A 23,581-nucleotide genomic window follows, 5' to 3' on the forward strand; every position below is an offset into this window, starting at 1 on the left:
GCGTTGGATTTTTTTTCAGTTTGCATATCGTTATCATGACATTTCCCACCACATTTTTAAATCAGATATTTTTTAATGTGAAACATCGTTGTTTTGTATTGTATTTTAAATTAGTTCTTTTCAATAAACAAATTGAAAATTAATGAAAATATTAATAGCTGCCATTCAATAGGATGATACTAACGATCATACAGCGAACCGTGAAGAAAGCTTTACAAAAAGTGAAGAAAATCAAATTACGAAGTATATCGTGTTTGATGAATGATTTTGTAATTAAAATATTGATAAAGGGTTAAGAAGGCCACTGCAATAGACGTTATGTTTTGATCATTTTACGTTTTTTTTTCTTCACATGCATATCAACACCACAGATCAAAGGATTCGTGCAGTTTCTAAAAAGCATTGCTACATTGACATCGATTGAAAAGACACTTGATTTAAGAAGAGAAGTATTTGAACACGATTAAGGTGTAAAACGGGCCAAGATATAATTTTACGAGGGGTTGGCTTTTGAATAACCAAGCGTTTGATGAAGTTCTGGCCGTTTTGATAGAAAATGCAGAATTAATTTAATTTTTAACACCTCAACATAAAATACTTACATGTAATAACATTCATTTCATAAGATGACCACATCATGTGCTTGGTTGTCTCCTTGACTGATTAAACATATTAAGAATTCAGACAAGTTTTGAGAGTGGTAGTGTATATAGTGTAATGTGTGATGACGTTTTGCTTATAAAAAACTTACAATATGGACGTAAATGAAACCCCTCAAAGCTGCCAGGTGACAGACATAGGATGTATAATAGTAATATTATCAAACAAAAAGAATATGACCGTGCACTTTCATATATTTTGGCATAATTACAAAGGTTAAATGACGTCTAGCTGACTTTATGATATGTTAAGGACATTTCACGTTCCAATAGTTTGTCTTCGTATAATAAACTTTAATAAGGTAGAAATACCAGAGAAGAGTATTCGGTATGTTTACCGACGTTGGGCATCGTCTCCCCTCCCCGAGACACTAATTTACTGCTACCATCCTATTTAACTTGTACTTTAAAGGTATATACTTCAAACTCAAGTAACATAAAATGAAAATACAGTTTTTTGTTAACAGCATATAACTGTTTGCGGAAGGAGGACATTGTACAATGTCAAAAATTTTGTGATAATATATTTGTTTAAGAGAATACATTTTGACCACTGATAAAATGCCATAAAGACTTTTAGACAACAGATAAATTTGTACATATCTTCACTGAATCTTTCATTTTCGACATTAATTCTAGGTGCTTTGTTTCACTTGAAATTATGTTTGGTATGCACAATATTTCAGAGTGACAAGCGGGTATCAACGAATTTAACCAGGACGATAAGTAAGTGCACCAGATAAAAATACTGATAAATGCTTATTGTTAATTGAGAAACGAGAAACAACAAATGTCAAATGCTTATTGTCGAGTGCTTATTAAAAGAGTTGAAAACAGATCAGCTCACGCAGAAAACCCATTCTACTCGATCCTCGGAGGATGGCCAAAACGAGAACCAAGGTTCCGACTCGAAGTTTCTTCGAGTCAGCCATTTTCCGTCAATGAGTTTCGCTATCTGTGCGAAGTCACTCGATCTTGAGGAAATCCTCGAAGTGACTCGAGTTGAAATCCAGTTAGCGGAATACACACCTATATTGGTTTCCTTTCTTTCCGAGCCACTTGACGGAATTCCTTCGAGTGACTCCGAGACGAATAATTAATTACCTATACAAATTTAAAAGGGCCTTCGAGTAACTTCGAGGACAGATTTCAGATTACTCAAAGCAGGGTGATTATATTTTACTTAGTGATAAGCGAAATAACACAGTATTTGTAAATAAAAATAATACTGTAGTATTTTTATCTTACTTTAAAATAAACCATATTTTTCTGTTTACTTATGACATTTCATCACTTTTGGAGTGGATACGGCAGTAGTATTTTTATCCTATTTATAATTCCTTCCAAATAAATACATTAAAGAAAGAGCATTTTCATAATGAAAATTAATCATTTCTCCTATAATTTTCATTAATTAATAAATGTCACTTTTCTTTTACGGCCATTATCTTAACGTTTATCTAGTTTTATATAGTTTCTAATTTAGTCCATTTTACATCAATTTATTTCTAAATCTAATTTGCACTCTTAGAAACTATTTCAATATGATATTTGACAAATCACAATTTTTTAATGGCAGTTACTTGAAATTTTGTCTTGTTTTATATAATTCTTAATACTTAACAATTTACTTTTCTAGCAGGCGTATTTTTAAAGTTTATCTAGTTATAAATTATTCATAATTTAGTGCATTTTCATGACTTTATTTCTAAATTAAATTGGCAAAGTCAGAAATTATTTCTATATCAAAATTTAACAAAGCAGTTTCCTTTAACGGCGCTCATTTGGAATTTCGTTTAATTATATATGATTAATGATTTAGTCCGTTCTACATAAATTTACTTGCATGTATTTCTATATCATACTTAACAATTTACTTTTAGCGGATGTTATTCTAAAGTTTATCTATTTATAAATTATTCTTAATTTAATGCATAAATTATTACACAACATTTTTTCTAAATTTAATTCGCAAAGTCAGAAAATATTTAAATATCAAAATTTAACAAATCAGTTGCCTTTAACGGCGGTGATTTGAAAGTGTGTTTAATTTCGTATGATTAATAATTTAGTTTATTATACATGAATATACATCTTAATCTAATTCGCATGGTCAGAAACTATTTCAGTATCAAAATTCTCAACAGTTTCATTCATTCAATTAAAAGAACAAGCTAATTATATAAAAACAATCCGTCCAAGTTAGGAAATACTGCCTCGAAGTTTCATCAAATCATTTCGCGACACTCGAAATGATCGATTTATTGTTTATTACAGACTCGGAGTCGCGCGGAGTGGCCATAAAGTACCAGAAATCATTATAGTGTTACCTGAGTAGTTTCGACCCGGAGTTCCGTCAAGTAATTTCTCGGAGTGACTCGACAAAATTCCGCTAAAGTAATAAAACTGTAACAGTCGGTACTCCGAGTCAGCATTAGGCAGTACTCGTAGGAATTCCTCGCTATGCAAGATTTTTCCTTCGACGAAAAACGGAAAGTGGGTTTTCCGCGTGAGCTGATCTGTATATCAGTGTATGAACTCATCCTTTAAATAGTCATTTGTCTTGGTTACGTAACTTTGCCTATATTAAAAGCTTTTTTTCGTATTTTATTAAGAGTTAACAGTTTCTATCTAATGTTCTTATGGCCAGTAGAATATTTTATTGTTCAGATCACACTAGTAAAATATTATATGTCTTTAATAATTTAAAGTTAATAGAAATTATTAATTCATATAGTTAAAAAATTTGATGTTTAGCATTTATCATTTAGCAATAAAATAGATATTTTAGATTTAGCATTTGGCATTTTACATGAAATGTTTAGAAACATATTTTTGATCGGGACAAAGTTATGTAACAAAGGCCAATGACTAATTAACGGATAAATTCATACACTAATATTATCAGTTCTTTTGTAATTAGCACTTAGTCTAATCAATTAGCATTTGGCATTTATTGTTTAGCAGTTCTCAATTAACAATTAACATTTATCATTTGACAATAACCATTTGGCAGTCAATATTTGTAATTTAGCTATTGGCAATTAGCATGGCGCACCGGCCTTCCATAGCATTCAATAGCTCTTGCGTTAGGTGTCGGTTATCGCGCAAAATTAATAGCTTTCATATTAAAGTATGTAATTCTAAGCATTTTACTTTATTTGAGCTATTTCTAAAGCAGCCATAATTTGCAGAAATATTTATGAGTTTTTCGCTTTGAATATTGATCAATACTTTGCGGTTTTAAATATTTATATTCAAATGTCATGCAAAAGGTAGAAGAATGGGCGATGGTTACTGTTGCTATTTGGAATATTGTGGGATATTGCTGGGTGCAAGGTTATTTATTCCGGTTATTTTCTAATAAAAATTTAACAGGTTGATTTGTAATACCTATTTTTTTTTGTTTCCATCGATCACTTGGTTCTTGTACATTTCAGTAGACACTAGTGATATCTTGAAATAATAAAATGTTACCATGGAAACTAACCCCGTGACTGATATATCTAAATGCAAAATTTAAAGGCGTTGATACCGGTCTATGAAAAACAACTCGGTTTCAGCTTTTTATCTGTATTTTCAACGCTATCCATGAAAATAATAATTGCAAGCACGATATCTATTCCATAAAACAATCAGATGAGGAGCGCTGATGTAAGTATTTTAAAGTTTTATTTGTTTTTAAATAAATGCAAGTAAAACAAAACATATTACTTTCTTTGAAAATGAAATGTCTTGAAGCCAAATTAAATAAAAAGATAAACTTACCTAAAATTGTCTATGAAATTACGATACAAAACAAGATATAAGATATTTTGAACATCTCTGTTGCCATGGTAACTTTAAAAGTTCAAATAAAGAAGATACCATGTAAGGTGTTCGCTAAACATGAGCCCCGCGACATATACATTTTAAGCTTGGGTTAGAAAGCATTCTGATAAAATTATAAACTACACAGACTTCTACGGATAACACTGTAAACAAAATAAAATAGTAAGTGTTAAAATACTATAGTTTTCTTCTTCTTTCAATATAAAATAACGGCGGGTCATGTACTTCAAACCTGGATATAAACTGTACTTGAGGCGTAAGACATAAAAGAACTTGAGATTTTAACAGCTAAAACACTGGATTATACTAAATACAATAACTTGCTTCAGTTCTATTAATTTGAATCTACACTTGTGACAACTGAAGGTATTCTACCTCCTTACGTGTCCTTACGTATATTGTCTTAAAAAATAATTAACTAAAAACTGAATTAGAAATATGTTCAATCATATTGACAGTGCAACGTAACATTTATTAAAAAATAATCATCTTATGATAGTCGTGTTACTTCATTTACTAATTTCTATTTGCAAGATGAAATGAAATGAGGATTGATTTCGGCATGGCAGTATAATAAGCCTGAGGCTGACTAAAGCAAAACAGTTGGTACTATACCATTACATTAACGTAACAACAACATACAATAAAGATACGAGTAAGCGTATGCATACTGTAACATAAATTCTAATTATATAGTTTAACAACAGTTATATTTTAATATCTAGAAACGTTTGCTAACCATACGGAATGTACTGAATACACGGCAAAAAGTTTGTTTACACATTACCAATTGCAAAACTTAAAAACGTATCTGAGAAACAGTCGGCTGGAAAGCATACCTACTATTACTCCGTACTAGACAGAAACGTCGGACTGTTGCTATAAAAAACGAAATGTGATTAACTATTTATCATTCGTCTGGTCAATAAAACTAAAGGAGACCATATATAAATATGTTTATTTAATTCTTAATTTCTAATCGTTTTACATAATAGTTTTAGAAAAAATTATTGGTTTACCAAATTGACAAAAAACAACAACATCCAAATTAAATTGGTGAAACAACATATTATTATGTTAGTTTTAACTACAACATAACACAGCAAATAAATACTTACCTGTAGAATTTGATCAGGACACTCCAATCGTGATTATTTCAGTGAGAGAGAATATTCTGAAATATTAATTTTCCATTTTATCGGAAGCTGTGTAAATTGGATCCTGTTACTCCGCTTTTCAAAGCAATTACGTATTTAACTTGCATGGCCGAATGAAACAACATTTTAACCGTAACTAACTCTCATTCGTGCGTCAAAAGGGCTGTATTATCATGTAGAACAACACGGCATCAACTTAAGCTTCTAACATGAAATTTATCCAAGGAGCGCAAATCACTTCACCCTGATCAAGTAAGTATTTATCCCATAAAAAAGTAGCGACCCAACCGTTCAGCGACTTATTCACAATATTTTTCGTTTAAACCTTTAAAATGGACTAAAATTGTGTTTTATGAAAGTGACCTTTGGTATAAACATTATATTATGATACTTATATTAATATTTGTAAATTATTCATCTTATTCATGAAAAAAGAACGTTAACACTGATCCGAATCGGATGAATCAGAAATTATGAATGTAGTAAACATTCATAGGTGCTCTCTTGTTAATTTTCGATGTGTAGAAACTAGCAAGTCTTTGTAATTTATTTCTTCAAGAAGTCATTTGGAGTACTAGAGGTCATATCTTCAAAATAATATCCCCCGGGTCCTTGTATTACACACGCAGATCATCCCAGTGTTCAGTATATGCTGAATTTAAAAATGCTTTTTAGAACGAAGTCTTAATTGTACATTTCGTTGCGATTTCTGATGTTTATGTCAGAAACATCGTGTGAAGACTTAGTGTAACTAATCTAAACAGCTCATTATCCATGAAATTTTTAGGAATTTCACTTTGTGACTGACATCCAGACAAACGGAATGTAGTTAACAAAGCACATAATCATGTCCATCTGTTCAATTTATCTTGTTTCTCACTTCCAGTAAATTATTTCATATTATTGTTTTCAATCTTATTATCAACATTTTTTAAGGCAATCATTATAATAACGATATACATGGTTATGATATTACATTTTATTATGTATAATCATTATCATTTTTCAACAGTGTTGAACTGAATATTGGGTTTTAAACATTTAAACAATCATTCAACTATTAATAAGATTTCTGAGATTATACATGTATGTGTATTCTCTAGATATAATACATATTTTTGCATATATATATATATATATATATATATATATATATATATATATATATATATATATATATATATATATATATATATATATATTATTAAATCCTAACCTGTGTGACGGAATTTTTCAACAAAGGTACATGTACAGATATGAGGCCATTTTCACCTTTAATATTTTTTTTGTCTTACACCGGTCACGGACTGCATTATTTCACTATAATTTGGTTGTTTATCTTCATTATTTACGTATTATTCATGTTGAATTTACTAGTTTTGAACAGTGAAGTTTTTCAGTGTATCAAGCATGTCTGATGTCGTTACAAGTTTCATGACGTCACTTATATTGACTGGTTAGTATTATGTAATAATAATAATAATAATAATAATAATTTTATTTGTGCACTTCATGTCAAAACAAATTACAAAGCATAATAAATTATCACAGTATTTCACAGATATCACAATTGTAATAGTTAAGTCATCTATCATATAATATATATATACAGGATGTTATTCTTGCTTTGAATATATAGTTACTGAAACATAAAATGTAAAAGATATCGATATCACCTCTAGATAGTTGTAATACCAGTATTCATGATTTCAAATAGAAGATAGTGCACAGGATTGCCCGTAAAGCTTTGGTATTTACATTCAAAAACTTATTTCCAACGGGGTCCATGCTGTAACATTTAGATCTTAAGTGACTAATTACTCTACTTAGAACTGTCACATGATGGTATAAAAGTGATAATGAAATCATTAGATAATGATCTTACGTTGTCATATTACATATTATAGAGTGGTAGATACATTCCATTTTAAAACGTTATTCCTTTTTTGAATACGAAGGTGTTAACAAGTCATGATCTTATGAGTGACTTTAAAGATTTAGGTGTATGTGTCATAAGCATATTATGTAGGTCTTACAAAATCAATGACACCATGATACAAACGTATGCAGAAACTAAGAGTCTAATAACTTTCTACACGAATTGACATGATAACACAAATACTTAACACTAATTTCATAAAAATGTTGAAACAAAACTAGTTAAAAATATATATATAAAGATTTCTCACCTCTTTCCATTTCTGTTAATAGATGTTTCTTTAAAAGTTTCTTAAAAGTAGCTTTGGACTTTGCTGATTTTATGTCAACTGGTAACTTATTCCAGTCCTTAACTGCATTGTAATAAAATGAATTTGAGGTAAACCCATCGACTTGTGGCGTATAAAAATTTAAATGTGATCTGCTCCCTTAAGAATGGATATCACTGCATTTTGTAAAGTGTTCATGCATGTAACTGGGAGACTTGTTATGGAAAATCTTATAGACATGATTCAGTCTCAGTTGTCTACACCTGAATTCAATATTCAAAAAACCAAGATCTTTAAAATCTGCGACGCAAAGAGATGTTCTACAATGGTAATTGTGAATAAAACGAATTACTTTGTTTTGAGCCACTTGTAGTTTACTCTTCAGCTTTTTAGTAAGACCACAGTACCACGAGGTTGATGCATAATCTAGATGGCATTGTATCAAAGAATTAAAAAGAGTTTTTCTGAGAGATTTGTTTAAAAAACTTTGTTGACGATATAAAAATTTAATCCTATTATTCACTTTTTTGACAATATTTTCTACAATGGATGTACCGGACAAGTCTGCATCTAAAAACGAACCTAGGTACTTAACTGAAGTTTGAGACTTGATCTCGTGACCATTACATTTAATGCTAAAGTTTGGGACTTTACTGAGTTTTCGTTTGGATCCAAAAAGAATACATTCCGTTTTCCCAAGATGCAAAGAAAGTTTATTGTCAATCAGCCATTTGCTACAGTTTTCTAATTCTTTGCCAAGGACGTGACTGATATAAGAAGGATCTTTATGAGAAAACAAAAAGGCGCTATCATCTGCGTAAAGAATTAGTTTACAAAAAGAACTTATACTTATTTTCATATCATTAACATAGGCTAAAAACAGTAAAGGCCCAAGAATACTACCCTGAGGAACACCGCAAACAACCGAGCTGAAATCAGACCTTGCTCCATTCACATGAACGGACTGAGTTCTGCCAGACAAATAAGAGCGGAACCACTCCACCGACTCCACGCCTGATTTAATCCATTCCAACCGGTAAATCATGAGGTCTTTCACGCTTCCAGACAGTAATAAAATTTCACGCTTTAAATAATCGTGTGTTATAAAAAGGATGATTTATTATCGTAGTTCATATTTCATGGGAAAAACTTAGAGGTAGTTCTATTCAAAATTATTCAAAGTATTTTTGAAATAGAATATATCTTAACATATTTGATGTATAAATAATTTCATCCTTCATGCAGATTTAATAATGACAATATCGGAGTGAATTTCACCCCTTTAGATTAAATAACTACACATGGTTACTAACGTGAAATTAGAATATTATATACGCTTTACATGTAAAGTTCAAAAGACAAATTTGTAATAACATCAGCATGAAATCAAAACATCTATAGAAATGTATAAAAGAGGCAGCATTTCTGTACGTAGTTACTATTCATGAAATGTAACAAGTTAACCATGATTTAGCATAAAAAATATACTACCTTTATAAATTATTAAGTTAAAATATAATATATTGGATCAAATATTCCGCGACTGGATGAAAGATTTTTTGTGAAGCTTCTTTTTCTCTTTTTTTTTAAGATTAATTCTTATTTAACCATTTCTATATGCAAATGGTTTTGTTTTCGTACTATTACTAAGCGCCTTCAATTACATCAAACTAGAATTTTCCAAAAATCTTGAAATACGGATTTGTTTATCAGTCTATCTATTAAAAATCTGTATTCATTGATATTATTGTGTTGTCTGTACAATTTTTTAAAAGACACACCTGAAAAATAACAACATTTTTCAGGACAGTCATTTGTATAATTTAAGATTTATTATCCTGTTGTGTGGGGACATGGAATGCATCCGTGCATACTTTAAACACGACCCAGAATGCTATTACCTGATACACAAATTAACAATTTTATAATACAAATCCGCCGTCTGGACAATATAGTTCATTGGAACTATAAACTTAATTAACAGTATCTAATTTTTAGAAGAAAAGCATTCAGATTATTAGCAACCAGAAATATCTTTAAAGATAGTCGACGTTGGTGGGGATTAAGTTTATTGAAAGTGTTGGATTTCAATTTATTGATATAGGGCAGTCTCCCGCGCATTGCTTACATAAGAAATGCATTACTTCTTGACAAAATTATGGTGCTTTGCGAAAGAGTTCGAAATTCCTGTACACTTTTAAATAAATACTGAATATCGGTCTTTTTTCGGTATATATACCAGCAAGTAGACGGTATTGTGTAAATCAAAGTCATACTGAACACTTACATTTATTACTATTAGTTTAATCAAGCGGTGGAAATTAATCGACAGGATACAAGCCGAACTCACCACGCCCGTTAGCTACATTATAGATAAATAGTTAAACAAATTTGGAGTTCTAAGATTTTTCTACTAAAAGCAATCAATATTCAGGTGAAACTCAATAATATTACTTGTATCAATACCTCCTGTCGACAGTAATTGTCTGTGCTTCTTGGACAAACGTCATTAGAGACAGTATCAACTGTATCTATGTAATACTCTGTTTAAATGTGTCGAAAAACTTGTGAAACAGTATAATAATTTCAGCCCATTAAATACGTGCATGTATTTATTTCTGTCCAGTGCCACTGCTTTTACTGGTTGAAGAATCATAAATTTACAACCTTTATTGGTTCTTTATGTAGGTCAAAAGTTGGCTTAGAAAGCGACGCCGAATAAAAACGGACACTAATTATACGAGTAGGCTTATTTTAAAAAAGAAACCAGTCCAGTGTTGCTCCTTTTAAAGTTATATCAGGGGCATCTATGTCTCTGGTTATATGATAGGTTGTTCTATATACGAAAAACAGTTTCCCTGACGCAGATCATTGTGACCTATTAGGAGTCATCATTCTGTTGGTAATGGCCAACCTTCGTTATCAAGTTTAGAGATCCTAGGCCTAAGCTTTCTTGTGTTATAGTCTGAAAACTGTTTTCCTGGTCAAGGTCACTGTAACCACGATCTTATGATCTCAAAATCAATACGTCATCTTCGGGATATGATCAACCACCGCCAATCCGAAGACTTTAGACCCAAGCATCTCCTAGTTACTGAATTTCTACCACTGCAATAATTGTACACTGGAGTCTTTGGCTCAAAGTCCGAACTTGGCCCTGGTGAAAGCTTCCAAATTGGTATCTTAACATTTTTGCTAGAACCAACCTCACCTGAAAAGCTTGTTTGCCAACTGCCCCGTTCGTTTTCGCCCAAGAGAATAGCTTTCGAGACACTTTGGAAAAGCTTTAATAGAAAATCTCAATCGAACGGACGACTGCCAGAAGTGAAAAATATATCATATTTTTTAAATGTGTTTTTTTTCAGAGATTTTTATTGTTAATGTGCTATTTGAAGAAGAAATTCTATACATTGTATTTGTTACTCAATTTGTAAGTTTTATATGTCGAATTGCTGCCTTGTTTTAATAACGTGATTCACTTCCGACTATCGGGTAGTAGACACGGAAGATCTTCACAGAAGACGCACAATCGAACATCTCGGAAAAGCTCTTCTTATTCCATAGATCTTCCGTTGCCCAAGCGAACGGGGCAAACGAACCACCAATTAAACAATAAATGTATTTAATAGAACGAAATATATTTTAACGTGATTCAATGCGTATGCATATATATCTTTGAATATTGCGAACCGACAATAGTAAATATATATCTATTTATTTTGCTATTAATAACTGAACAGTTTCCAACATTGGTAACAATAGTATTACATTATATTTGTTTTTTTAGAGGATTTCAAAACTTACTTGCGCAAGTAGTAGACTGGCTCACCGTAATGTACGCTAGAAAGTGAAATCTAACGCCGTAAAATTGGAAGAATAGTCTAAATCCTCCTAGTTTGAAAGCAAACACTCTCCAATGAACCCTTTAGAAAATAACTTTAGAAGCATAGAGCCCAAGCAAGTACGACAACAGTACCCACTGTTTGGTTATGTCTGTACGTACTAATAAATCGTACTAAAGAAACGTAACGTTTGAATAAAATTTCCATCTTAACTTTGAGATAAAAGCTGTAGTTTCCAATGGTCCGACCACTGACACCAAACCAGATAGAAACATCACCAAAAGTTCATCATATACTCTTCTCTATGTATAATAGGGTTATTATAATAGTAACTTTCTCGGGAATGCTGTATACGTCTCGAGTGAATTTTTAGCAGAGCGGATCCGACGAGAGCAGAATACAAAATCCCAAATCTAACTACTGTTATAATGACCCTTTTATTATATACCTCCACCTTTTTGTTTATTGTTTTGTTATTGAAATAAATTTTCAAAGCTTATCAATGCTAAAATGGTTTATGCATGCTATTTATAGAACTGTGTCAGGTCATGCATATCAATGAAAGTAGTCCGGCAACACACAGTACGAAAGGTACAATATGTATTCTTTGTCTGCCCGTTCAAATTTTCTTTTGAAATACAGGCCGATTTTTTACAGAATTTATATAGGTATATAATAAATATGTATATTATTAGTTTAAACATATTTATTTCGAAAATAATAATTATTATACAGAGATGTAGATTTTACTTTTTAAGTAGATGGCACAAGAAAAGTGTCTTTATCAGTATTTACTCTTTGAAGAGACACTGATTTCAGTGGTTGCGTTATAAAAAGACAAAATTAATACTATATACCAGTGTTCATTGAAATATTGAATATTTTCCTACCAGATGCATTTAAGGGAGATTTTTTACCGTATCATGTTTCAATAATGAATGATATGTCACGCGCTTTTGACTGTACGTTTTTATTTTGCATTTGTATAATGTGTTTAATATAATGTCATCGTGACCCTAACTATTGAAATGAAGAGAGAAACCTTGCTGTTTTGCAATTTAAATTAATTTTATTCATTAAACAAATTGAAAATGATGAATAAATAAAAGAAGTGTCTATGCCCTGATAAAATTTTAATGTAGCAAAGTCTGATGACTCTGACGTACAAAGCTTGGAAAATACAAACAAAAATATATCAAGTTTAAAGGCAGTGGACTCTTTATTGTAACACCTCAACGTGACGTCATAGAAATGTGAATTCATTAAAAAAAATAATCGTTCAACTTAGTTTATCGTTGCAAATGCGGTAGCAATGTAAATATTGGGATTGAATGTTATGTTCTTATGTGGTGTAACTGATATATATATTTTTGATGAGAATTTTAGAATATTCCGTGCTAATATTTATATACCAGCAAATTCATATTATTATTTAAATCTGATTGTCTGCATCAGAGAATTGTCTTAACACAATTCACAGTTACCACTTCAATGAAACACTGAATACAAAAAAAAACAAAAACAAATTAATATAATATCAGAAGTATCTTCAAAATATCTGTTGATTAATGAATATTCATTAAATTGATTGCAGATATGAAAAAATACGCCAATAAAAAGCTAGTTTTCGCTAAGTGCACCCAGCTATCTGAATCATTTATATTGTAATTACTTAATCGATAAATCGTTATTTGACAACATGACAGCTATCCAATATAATATTGTTCAACGTAATTGATCAGGAGAGAAATGGAAAAACTTTACATCAGAGAATAAAAAACGTGCCTGACTTTGGTCGGTTACGTTATATGCATGTTTGGTGGTTATACTATCCATTTTACAATATTTTTTTTTCTTTTTATTGAACATAGTGGATACTACTGCATACTTAAAGGTCTTGATGATATATTGTTTAAAGGTGAGTTAAAGAAAATTAGACACTGAGTATGAATTATGGCCTTGACATGTTAAGTTCGTTATGTTAAATCCAACATTTACAAATATATTTTGGCTAAAGTTACAAAATTCTCAGGTGTTCTTTACAAGGGTCTGTGTACATTGTATAGTTGATTTACCCTTATTTATAGTCGACCAAGGAAACCCATATATGAAGAATGTTAACAATTTTAGTTAGAGAATTCTGCAAGACACAGAAGACACCTCAATTCCAGAAGCTTCCCTGGTTTCTTAGCGTGTCAGGTATAAAACCCACAAATACGGAACGTGAACAGTGTTAGTTATTTCAGTTGCAGGACAGTGCAAAACACAGAAGACACCTCAATTCCAGAAGCTAGCGTATCAGTTGTAATGCACTCTTATCCCAGTGTTAGAAATTTTAGTTGGAGAAGAATGGGCTCAAAGTGACGACCCTTGTTTCGTAGCCAGATATGTTACCACTAGACCACTGCATCCGAATCACCCTTGAATAAAATAATATAATGATAAAGTTAAAGGGTACTTGAAGGGATTCTGCATGTGTAACAAACGACACATGTTATCATATTCAGTGTGCACGACTTGTTCAAACTGTGTTTCAGTTTATTGAATTTGCGTATAGCAATATAGTATAATAGGACCTTTGGGATCCGACTAAATTTTGTAAACAAGGGGTTCCTGAATTATTGGATGATCAAAATGACTTTATTCATACCATCTGTATTAGGTGTTTATGTAAAGCACATATTTCGGAATCTACAGTAAAAAAAAGAACAAGTATGATTATTTGACCAACTTTGAGTATGTTTGACATGAATTAACTATTGATCTCTTATAAACTTTTTTTCATTGTGAAATAAAGGTGTGTCCTGTATAAATTTGTATTATTATGAGAAAAACGTCCCCCATCATATTAAGGGTATAAAATAAAAGCATTCCTATGAACAAATGTATAAATCTACGCTTATCGTACTGATATAATGTATTCTTTATTTCGTCACACCTATCTGCAACGTATGTTATATAATCTCGCGAGTTCTATGGCGCAGTTGCTAATCAAGGTTTTAAAGTTGTTATTATGAAGCAACAAAAACATAATAAAATCTGTTCAAAGATCCTTTGGAAGATCAGCAGAATGCAACCAAGCAATATAATAATAAAATTGGTTTGATTGTGTCTGTTCATGAGTGGTAATGAAACGTGCAACATCCCACACCCACTAGCTCCGACAGAAGCCCAAAACTATCATACATCAAGACTGGAAATTTAAAAATATTAACGTATGTGTGCACTAATTTGCAGACTATAAATGGCGGCAAAAAAATAATTTACACCACGTCGAAAAGTTCGTAGATAAACAAATGTGAAGCTGTTTCATAAGCATATACATATATAATTTTTTTACAGAACTGTATATCTAAAGTATTTTATTTTCAAGGGTTAGACTATATTGCTGCGTTTTTGGCACATTTCGCTGACGTTGGATATATGAAAAATACATTAAACTGTTAAGTTAGCTATAATATATGAAAATTAGGTTCGAAATTCAATGCATGGTGGAACAAAGTATGTCTCCCTCAAATCATCATACTCTCTACATGTTTTTCTCACTTCTTATTTAATTACGCCACAAGAAATTTCCACCTTCTAAAGTTGAATTTTAGTATGATTATGAAACGAGCATTTTCTTTAAAGCAGTGCAAATAATCTATATTAATATATTTTGGAATATACAGAGGCTGATAATTGCTGATGGAATAATATCAAAATTCTAAAACTGTTGTTGAAATAGATTCATAAATTACGCTTGTCATTAATTTTAACATGACAGCTGATAAAAGATCATAAATCAAACTGCAGACAAAATACAAAAATGTATGGATCATTTGCATAATTGAAGGATGCTGCAATCATAATTGAGGGGTCCTGCAATGAATGTTGCATGCATGTTATAATAATTTTCTCACATCAATCAATTCTAAGATACACGGGTAAGTTAAGTGATAGAGATAAATTATATAATCTAGTTCAGAGATGCAAGAGTACTCATATCACTGAAAACAATCGTCTGAGATAATAGTGCATATCAAAATTGATATACAATGCCAGAAAATGCAATTTATGTTAATTCTAATATTATAATAATTATTGCTTAGTAAATATGATATGAGCATTCAATAGGCAAGGTAGTAACTAACTGGAACTCATTACCTTATTGTCTACCTAAGTTATTATATAAGATAATCTACTGATTATACGCATATCCGTTTGAAGTTTATGGCTACAAGCAAAGTTCTATAATTTTAGTGATGAAACAGTCCTGTTCCCCATATACGAACTTTTATTAATTTTCAGTAGACCGCTTCTTGGGGAAGCAAAATAAAATAACATAATTCTTATTTCTTAGAGAATCTTTTAGGAGCTGACATTTTGACTTTGTCACGAAAATGCTGATATTTAAATTATACGGTGCCTTGTTAACCATTTCATTTCTGTCCATGATATTGTTTTTAAATGAAATTCAATGTTACAAAATAGAGATCAAGAAAACTGTTTTTCCCACTGAATGTGAGAAAGGGTGTGTGATATTATGGTGTACATTTACTGCCAAATAGTCTAAAACATATCAGCGTAGGAATATTTTATTTCTGTTTTGCATTTCGTCATCATGACCTATCCAAATTAGATATTTTTAATGTGAATCATCCGCTTCTTTTGTATTGTATTTTAATTAGTTCTTTTCAATAAACAAATTGAAAATTAATGAAAATATTAATACTTATACATTCTGTAGGATGATACAAACGATCATACAGCGAACCATGAAGAAATCTTTACAAAAAGTGCGGAAAATCAAATGACGAGTTAGATCGTGTTTAATGAATGATTTTTAATTAAAATATTGGTTCAATGATGTTCCTGCAATAGACGTTACGTTTTTGTCATCTTTCGTTTCTTTTTTCTTCACATGCATATCAACACCAAAGATCAAAAGATTCGTGCAGTTTCTATGCTGCATTGACATCGATTGAAAGGGCACTTACTTTAAGAAGAAGCGGTTTTTAGATTTTTGAACAGGACGAAGATGTGAAACGGTCCAAGTATTAATTTCATGACGGTTTAGCTGAATAACCGACTGTTTAATAAAGTTAAGAACGTTTGGATAAAAACTGTCGAATTTCATTTAATTTAGATACTTATCAAGTTTCATCCATTAAAATGATTGCAGCCTGTGCTTGATTGTTTGTTTTGCTAGACTGATCTTCAAACAAGTTTCGAGAATGGGAGTGTATAGTAAACAAGTTTTGTGACATTTTTGCATATATAAAATTCCTATAATATAGATGTTAGTGAAAACTCTCACCGCCGTAAATTGACATGTGATGCATAATATGTTTAATCAAAAACGAATATCAGCGTGCGCTTTCAGATATTTTTAGCATAATTGTAAATGTTCACTGACGTCCAGTTGACTTCATGACATTATTACAAACATTTCACGTTTCAATATATTTCTTCGTCTATGAAACTTTAGAAAGGTATAAATACCGGGCGGGAGTCTTCGGTGTATTTAACTGCTAATTAACTGCTACCATCCTATTTAACTTGTACACCATTAACGATACAGTTCAAATTGTAGTTACATAAAATAAAAAACAGTTTAAGAAAATAAAACACAAAAGTCATGTTAGTGTTTATGGAAGGAAAAAATTGTCAAAGTCAAATCGTTTTGGAAGCAAAAGTTGATAATATTATATAAATACCATATGGCAGCGTGTGTGACATTGATATTGTCAACCCGAGGGCAGAATGTCACCCGAGGCGAAAGCCGAGTGGTGACATTCTGTTCCGAGGGTTGACAATATCAATGTCACACACGCTGCCATATGGTATTCATTTTATTATACCGAACAAAACTAAACACATAAAAAGTTTTTAAAATGTTTTTGATTCATTTAATTCAACAGTTTCATCTTTAGCGCGGTAATCAGTTGTGTACACATTGAATAGCGACGTCATTATAATATGACATTGTTTACAAGGGAGGCAATCATATGGCTAAAAATACTGAAGCAGTTATTTGCCCTTATATGACATTCAAAATATCAGCGCGGTCACATGACCTGACAGTCACTTTCGCTCGGTCACGTGTCAAAAAGGTTGAAAATGTTTCTAATAGTCAAAATATCTCCTTTTCGAGTAATGGGATTTTAACATTGTAGACAAAAGTGAGGTATAATAAATTTGCTTATATTTGCTTACAAATACATTAAAAAAAAAACACTGATAAAATATCATACAGAATTTAAGACAACAGATGCCGAGATAAATTTGTATATATCTTTATCGCATCTTCATTCAGTTTCGGCCCTCATTCTAGATGCTTCATTCAAAATGGAATTATGTTGGGTAAAAGTGATTTCTTTGTACAATTTTTCAGAGTGACAAGCAGCTTTCAAAGAATTCAACCAGTACGAAAAGTAAGCGCACCAACTATAAATACTGTACACATATCACATTTAAGACATAAACATTTATTTGTCGTCCTAATTGTAAGTATGCACAATCAGCTTCCAACGGCTGCAGCTCGTGCGGTGCGCCATACTAATTTCGAAATGCTAAATGCCAAATGAAAAATTTTAAATGCCAAATACATAATGCTTCATACCAAATACTATATGATATATAATTTATGCTTAATGCCAAACGTTAGAATTCAATTTCTAAAGCTACTTGCCAAAATTAATGGTTATTTCGAACATGGGACCGAAGATTGTTAATTTTAAATCAAATTTTTAGGGAACAGTTTTGAAAGAGACATGGCTTCGTGCCGAAAGCCACTAGCTATCTATAGAATGCATGCATTCACTGATATATCCAGTTTTTTTTATTCAAATGAGCACTTAGTAATTAACATTTGACATTTATTGTTTCGCAGTTCACACTAAATAAGTAGCGTTTATCATATGTTTCATATCGTGGGAGTAAAATAAAGCCATTACATAAATTTGGTATTGCACTGGTGTAATAAAACTTTGCCGTTGACGTCGTTTTAAGTATGGGAGACGTTAGTCGGATCGACTTGGTCTATAATAGGTAAAGAAGGACGAGACGTTACAGCAGGACAAGCGTACATGTGATGAAAAGAATAATATTATAATTATCGACTTTCCATATTGCATTTATCAAACTCGTTGAATACAATTGATAAAATGCACGGCAGAACACGTTTAATAAATTCAGTATTGAAAGACACTCATGTAATATATTTATCATTTGACAATTACCAGCATAGTTAATATTTGACATCAATTAGTGTGTTGCACCAGCCTTTCTATATTATTTTTAAGACTCCTTATATAATTTTCTTGTGAATCTAAACTAAACTATATGAAAAAAAATGGTAGAATAATATTGATAGTCATAACGTAACATTTGTTGAAAAATCCTTTATTAATTTATATAATAAATTAAGCAAATTGAAAACGAAATGACTTTGTGCGTTGCGTTCCGCTTGGCAACACGATAAAACTAAAGCTGATTAAAGCAAAACATTTAGTATAACAGTAAGTTTAAGTTGTCATTATAATAACTTTCAATGAAGACATGGGTATTAAGTGTATGCATACTGTAACTTAAATTTTAATTATATACTTTAAAATAGCAGCTATAGTTTATAATTATGTAGAAACGTTTGTAATATCCTCATATAAACCCTCTGTCATGTACTGATTACACTACAAAAAGTCAAAATGCAACACTTAAAACTTTAAAGCATAGGAAAAACAGTCGGCGGTAAACATACCTACTATTGCTCCTGACAGTGCTATAGATAACTAAAACTTGAATATTGTTTTGACATTCATCTGATCGTTAAAACTAGAGGAGATCTTTATAATTGTACAGTCGAACTTCGATGGCTCGAACTCGAGGGTCCAGTGGAAGTTAGTTCGAGTTTTCCGTTGTTCGAGCCATCCAAATGGCGGCCATTTTGAATTCGGGAATTCGAGGGCATGATGTGTTACAAACCTTCCATCGTAATATATTGTCATACTGTACCTAAATGTGTGTATTATATGATGATGAATAAAAAACGAACGCTGCAATATGCTTTATTATTTATTTTCAAACATGACATAGATACGAAAATAAAACACAGATAAAACACTAATATAATTATAAGAATTTTGGTGAAGACAGCATCAAATAGAAAGACATGAATAGCAAACATTTATGAATCATAGTTCAGTACAAGTATTATCAAATATATTGCTTTCCAGTAGCCGACTTAGCTATCCACCCGTTTCCGGGTCCTTTACTAAGTTGTTCAGCCATGCTAAAGCAGTATGAAAGTTGACATCAGATCTCCAGATTTTATGCAAAAAAAAAAGTAAAGACAGACATTGCTCAATTATTTTAGATAATTTTATTCGTATAAATCAAAGCCCATTAAAGCATTGCAATGAACGAAAGTCACTTTGTTTAATTTGTTTGTCGTATACCGACGCTAATTACATAAGCGTGTGAAAATTACGCACGCGCCGGTTAAAGGGGAAGCTTGGCGAATGTCAGGCAGAGGTGTGAAAAACTTTGTAAACACAAGCCATTCCGGCGACAAATTGTCTGTTCGACAGAATAGGTGTAATTATCACTGTAATTAAGCCAAGGGGACCACCAAATGTGTTCGAGAGTTCGAATTTTCGAAGTTCGAGCGATCCGAGGTAGAACTATATAGAATAAAGAAGGAATAAATTCGGGACCGGGCGAAGAGTTCGAGCGATCCCGGGTGTTCGAAAGATCCGAGTTCGAGCCATCGAAGTTTAACTGTATTTATTTATTTCTTGATTTCTTTTTGTTTTTCAAAATTGTTTGAGGAAAAGCCTAACTGGCTTATGTAGCTTTCCTTGTGTAACATCTGAATTAAGGACGTACACTAGAATTCCCTGTATATGAGATTGGGAAAATGCCGTTTTCAAGGACAGATTACTCTTTTTCAATACTGGTGACCTATGAGTTTTATTGTATATTTTTGTTTCTTAGATGATTGTCCTTAAATATCCAAAGTTTGAAGAAATTCTATTATTGGGAAAAATTTCGCCCGGAATTCTAGTGTACGCCTTTAAATTCATGAACTAGAACATAATTTTAACAAATATATATTTACCTGTCAAATTTGATCAGGGCACTCCAATTGTAGAAGTGTTTCAGTTGTTAATGTGACAGTGAATATTCTGAAATTTCAAAATTGTGTTTCATCGGAAGCTGTCCTATTACTCCACTTCTCAATGCAATTACGTTTTTAACTTACATAGTCGAATGCAACAACAATTTAAGCGTAAGTATCTAATATTCGTATTAACATAACAAGTGTAGGACAACACTTTGTTTTAGAACTGGCATCAATTCAAGCTTTTGTTCAAGGAGCGCAAATCACTTTACCCTGAACGAATGCGTATCTATCCCATAAAAACGTAGCCTTCTAACCGTTCAGCGACTTGTTCACTATTTTTCTTTCGTTAAAACCTTTAAAGATGAACTCAAATTGTGTTTTATAAAAGTGGCATTTGGTATAACCATACTTCACATTAATGTTTGCAAATTATTCATCAAAAACGTATACACTGATCCGAAACGGACGAATCAGAAACTATGAATGTAGAAACATCTCTTGTTAATTTTCGATGCGTAGATAGTACTTATATTAGCAAGGTCCAACAAAACAGAACAAGTTTTAATATAACCAATGGCTTAATGTCAGTTCCATTAATTCCATACGGAGATTAGTGAGAACGTTTATAAATCTTTAGAATTTTTTTCTGATAACGCTAGTCTGTGGTAACTTTATAAGGATCAAGCGTTTAAAACATGTTTATTGTTGAAGAGAAAAACATTTATAAATACCAAATTTTTTACTTAATTGCCTACGTTAACTGATGTAAATTAGATACACTTTTTAACATCCCTTTCTTTGGAAGTAAATTATCATATTTTTTATTCGTGTTGATTACGTCATTGCATTTAATGCATTCTCTGTCAGATATTGACGACAACCCTTTATTTTTTAACAAAAATGACATTTCAATCCCAACAATTGTTTAAAAAAATTACTCTTGTCACAGAAAGTTATAAAAACCACCAATAACGCAACATGTGTGAGAGAAAAAAAAACGCGGATGCCTCGAATTGCCCGTCCCGCAGCAATATTCCAGATATTACTTTCAAAGTGACGTGCATACGATTACTGTACTTCAGAAGCAAACAAGTAAACAGCAAATTCGTAGCCAGCGTAACTTCCTAATTTCTGAAGGTAAAACACAAGATGTACGCGGTAACTAGGGCGTAGTAAACTTTTTTTATTTACGGATATAACTTTAAGGTATAACTGTAGTAATTGGCCGGGTAGGCCTCCGTGGTCAATTCGAATATAGTCCCTGAATCCCCCCCCCTTACATCTCCCGCCCCCAATCCCAGGTTACTAGTGTACTATTTATCAACATTATTTTATAGCAATTATTATAATAATGATATACATGTATATATGATATTATTTTTATTATTGCGTATAATCACTATTATTTTTAAAAGCGTTAAGCTGAAATGGGTTTTTATACATTTAAAGAATCATTCAACTATTTTTTTCTACAATGTAGAATTAGATTAAACCCTGATTTTTCAAAACTTCAGAATGTACTTAGACAGATCTGCAAATAAAAACGATAGGTTCGTGTGCTTGACTTTTTGCTAGACTGATGTGAAAAATTTGGACCTCACGCATTTTCATAATGGGAGTGAGTCTAAGTTAAAATCAGAATTTTCATAACATATTCACGAATGGAAACATTTCTACAATGAGTTTTTAATGAAACTTCTAACAGTTGTAAATAAACATATAGCCTACAATATTATGAAATAAAATGTATAGGTCCGTGTGCTTGTTTTTGAGGCATTTGCCAATTATTAAAGTGATCCGCACATTCTTAAACTGGTTTTAAGACATTATTTTGAATTACTTGTTAACGTGTCAGATGTTTTAATATGATATTTTAACTTGAGAAACTTTAAGATAGTAACGTTGTCATTGTAGTACTTTATTCACGTGTTGCCATTAATTCATGAAATGATTTTCATTTCCGTACGCCGAATCCAGGCTTTATCTACGTTTTCCCGATAAATGACATGCAGAATTACCTTAATAAGATTTCTGCGATAATGTATGTATTCTCTAAATGTAATACATATTTTTACAGAATTTTCGAAACAAAGGTACTGGTGTGAGATCATTTTCATCTCTGAAACAGTTAGTCTCCCACCTGTCACAGACTACTTTATTTCACTGTTATTATATAATTTGTCTTCATTATTTACCTCTAATTTATAATGAATTTACTAGTTTTGAACAGTGTAGTTTTTCAATGCATCAAGCATGTTCATAAAAACAGTTTATGTCGTCACTAGTTTTATGACGTCACTGATATTGACTGGTTAGTATATGTAAACTGATTCACCAAGACACAGGTACAGCCTTTCACGGGGAACATGTCCTTATTCACAGCGCATTAGAGCGGTAAATCCAAAAAGACTGGTATAGCATGAGGTCTTTCACGCTTCCAGACAGTAATAAAATGTCACGCTTTAAAAAAAGTAATTGTCTTGTCATATAACGCTGGATTTATCATCGTAGTTCATATTTATGAAAGAAATCACCATTAAAGAGGTAGTACTATTCAAAATTTATTCAAATTTATTTTGAAATAAATATGTCCGAACATATTTGCTGTATAAATACTTTTATCCGTCATGCAGATTTAATAATGACAATGTCGAAGTAAATTTCACCCTTTTCAAAGTAAATAACTAGACATTCTTATGTGAAACTAGAATATTATATATACTTCACATGTAAAGTTCAAAAGAGAAATTTGTAATAACAATCAGCATGAAATCAAGAA

General features: G+C 31.5%; 1 protein-coding gene across 5 annotated transcripts in view; it reads right to left on the minus strand.

The window, feature by feature from the left end:
• LOC123534169 (uncharacterized) overlaps nucleotides 1–21,586 on the minus strand; it is a 42,381-nt gene extending 20,795 nt beyond the window's left edge. Inside the window, exons 1-3 of one of the 5 annotated variants that reach the window (XM_053519335.1) lie at nucleotides 20,797–21,586; nucleotides 5,609–5,664; nucleotides 5,330–5,369 (exon numbers count right to left, since the gene is read on the minus strand). The gene's annotated coding sequence lies outside the window, so the exon portion shown is untranslated. Of the gene's footprint in view, nucleotides 1–5,329; nucleotides 5,370–5,608; nucleotides 6,076–20,796 lie in introns of those variants that run through there. The other 4 variants (XM_053519333.1, XM_045316273.2, XM_053519332.1 and 1 more) reach the window with 4 other exon arrangements.
• Between the last annotated feature and the right edge of the window lie 1,995 nt (nucleotides 21,587–23,581).

The sequence above is a fragment of the Mercenaria mercenaria genome, chromosome 12 (assembly GCF_021730395.1).
Source record: "Mercenaria mercenaria strain notata chromosome 12, MADL_Memer_1, whole genome shotgun sequence".
Taxonomy (NCBI): domain Eukaryota; kingdom Metazoa; phylum Mollusca; class Bivalvia; order Venerida; family Veneridae; genus Mercenaria; species Mercenaria mercenaria.